This window comes from Bos indicus x Bos taurus, chromosome 14 (assembly GCF_003369695.1).
Source record: "Bos indicus x Bos taurus breed Angus x Brahman F1 hybrid chromosome 14, Bos_hybrid_MaternalHap_v2.0, whole genome shotgun sequence".
NCBI classification, from domain to species: domain Eukaryota; kingdom Metazoa; phylum Chordata; class Mammalia; order Artiodactyla; family Bovidae; genus Bos; species Bos indicus x Bos taurus.
Window position 1 is genome coordinate 41,862,080 of NC_040089.1, and position 3,302 is coordinate 41,865,381.

At 36.7% G+C, this 3,302-nt stretch overlaps 1 pseudogene; it reads left to right on the forward strand.

Annotated features, from left to right (window-relative positions):
• The first annotated feature begins 2,349 nt into the window (after positions 1-2,349).
• On the forward strand, positions 2,350-3,093 carry LOC113903958 (annotated as a pseudogene).
• The last annotated feature ends 209 nt before the right edge of the window (positions 3,094-3,302 follow it).

Genomic DNA, 3,302 nt, shown 5'->3' on the forward strand with positions numbered 1-3,302 from the left:
CCAAAATAAAAAACAGATGAAAGAGAGAGAAATAGACCTGAAGAACTCTGAGACAAAAACAAATGATCTGATGTATAAGAAAGTAGAGTTCCAGGAGAATGCTATGCTATGCTAAGTCCCTTCAGTCGTGTCCGACTCTGTGTGACCCCATAGACGGCAGCCCACCAGGCTTCCCCATATAGAGAGAAAAATAAGCCAGAATAAATGTTTGAAAAAATAACAACTACGAATTTTCCAAAATTAATAGAATACATCAATGATATAAAAACCTCAGAGAATCCAAAATGTAGAATAAACACACACACACACACACCCATAATCAAATCAAAGATCATGAGGAAATCTTAAAAGAAGCCAGAAAAGAAAAAATGTTACACAAATATGAATAAACATAAAATCTAAGAATCCTTGTCAGAAACCATGCAAGTCAGAAGATAATAGAGTGATATTTAAAAGTGTTTAAAGAAAACAAAAATAATGTTTATTTCCAATTAGGAAAAACATCTTTAAAAATTATGGTAAGATAAAATATTTTTGACAAGTAAAATCTGAGAGAATCCATTGCAAGTAGATTTGTAATACAAAAAATAAATGAAAGATTTCTAGGCAAAAGAATGATGATACCATTTGAAATAGTTGAATAAACACAAATGAATAACACTGTAAATGACTTAAAAGAATTAATTTCTGATCTTTATCAGTTTAAAATACTTTGCTATGTGCAGATAAACTGCTAACCATTCATTATGGGGTTTATAATATATTTAGAAGGAAAATGCATGGCAAATTGATCCATTGATCAACTGATCAATGATTGAATGAAGGAAACACAACTATATTCATACCATATATAACACAGAATAACATAGACAAAGACAATACAATAAAAAACATAACATAGTGCAATTTAAAAAAAGAAAAGAATAGGCATAGAAATTTGAAAGGGAGAAATAGAACTATCTTTATTTAAAGATGATATACTACCTATAGAAAAAAAGAAAGGTGATAGGAAACAAGGCGAATACACAAAAAGCAAAAGCATATCTATATACCAGTTATGATCAGTTTGTAACTTAAATTTTAAAGTGCCATTTACAGTAATGTCAAATATCTGAAATAGTTAAGGATAACAAAATACATGCAAAATTTTTACACCAAAAACTGAAAAATCTTGATGAGAGAAATTAAAGAAGATTTAAGGAGATGAAGAGAGATACTATATTCATGGGTTGGAAGACATGTTTACATGTGAATTCTTTCTAAGTATATCTATGGATTCAAAGGGGTATGAATCAAAATCCTGTGTAACTGTTTTTGAAGAAATACTTAAAATAGGTAAAATAATTCTGAAAGGGGGCAAATTTTGAGCACACACACTAGTTGATCTCAAAACTAGACACAAAGTTACAACACTCAAGAAAATGCTATAGATTATATACATTAATCAATAGGAAAAAAAAGTTTCCAAGTAGACCAACATGTGTATAGTCAATTGATTTTGACAAAGATATCAAAATAATTCAATGGAGGAAGTGCAGTCTTTCCAAACAAGCTGTGCTGAGCAATTAGACCACCATGCAAAAAGAAAAATAAAATAAACATCAATTTTATCTTTACCATATAAAAAACTACTTGAAATGGATCATATACTTTACTCATGAATGATAAAAGAAATATTTTCATAAGTTGAACTTGATAAAATTTGAAACTTCTAATCCTTGAAAGACCACTGTTAAGAAAATGCAAACATAGGACACTTAATAGGAAAAAAAGTTTCAAAACATGTATCTACCTATTAAATAACTTTGATCTAAAATATATAAACATTTACCACAATAAGAAGTAAACAAACAACAAAATTTTTAAAACAGGTAAAATATCTCAGCAGATATTTCACTAAAGAAAACAATGTTAACAGTTGATAACATATGAAAAGATACTTAAAACGATTTTACTCATTAAGAAAATGCCCATTGAAACCACAATGATACCACTACACAGCTTCTAAAATGGCTTAAAAAACAAACAAAAAACAGGTGATACAAAGAGTTTACAAAGATGCATTACAACTGGAACATGCATACATTTCTGGCAGGAATGCAAAATGTTATAACACATTGAAGAAGAGTTTGGCAATGCTTTCTAAAGTTAAATATAGGCTCTTCTTTCCTAGCCCCACCCCCTCCCCCATCTGCCATGTTTTCAGGCCTGGTCAGCCTTGGTCTATCCCCGTAAGGAAATGGCCGGGGAGTTTCAGGAAACCCAGGCGCCTTTGCCTCAGTGGAGCTCGGGCTGACGAGGCAGGGCAGTGGATTAAACCGGAGCAGTCCTGCACGGGGTGGGGAGGCCATGACGTCCGTCAGTAACTGGCTGGCTGGCGTGAATGTCATGCTGGTGATGGCCTACGGGAGCCTGGTGTTTGTACTGCTATTTATTTTTGTGAAGAGGCAAAACATGCGCTTTGCAATGAAATCCCAAAGGGGACCTCATGTCCCTGTGGGACACAATGCCCCCAACGACTTAAAAGAGGAGATTGATACCCAATTGTGCAAGGTTCAGGATATCATGTATGAACCTCAGCTTCTCGAAGATGATGATGCAAGACTGCTACAGCTGGAAACCCAGGGAAATCAAAATTGCTACAACTAACTATACAGGATGAAAGCCTCTGAGATCCCATTTCATGCCGAAGGCCAGCATCCCCATTCCTTAATGGCCAAGAATTTCCGCTCCTACCTGCTAGATCTTGGAAACATTAGTACTCCTTTCAAGGGTATGCGCAAGGCCCTCACTGATACCCTGCTGGATGGCTATGAGACAGCCCGCTATGGGACAGGGGTCTTTGGCCTGATTGAGTACCTGCGCTATCAGGAGGCCCTGAGTGAGCTGGCCACAGTGGTTAAAGCACAAAGTGGGAGCTCTCAGCGACAACACCAGTCAGCAGCCAAAGACCTAACCCAGTCTCCTGAAGTCTCCCCAACAACCATCCAGGTGACATACCTCCCCTCCAGTCAGAAGAGTAAACATGCCAAGCACTTCCTCGAACTGAAGAGCTTTAAGGACAACTATAACACACTGGAGAGTACGCTGTGATAGAGCTGAAGGTCTCTCACTGTTGATGGAGCCAGACAGACTACAGTGTGCTTGCCGGGTGGCCCTCACTCAGGTCATCTGGTTCAGCCCAGCTCTGGATCAGCTGAAGCCCTGGTTGTATTCAGAGCTCTTGAGATTTCATGCCTAGAGGATCATTCTCCCACACTCTCTTATGGCCAGTTTCAGAACATCAGTTAAGACTTTATTTT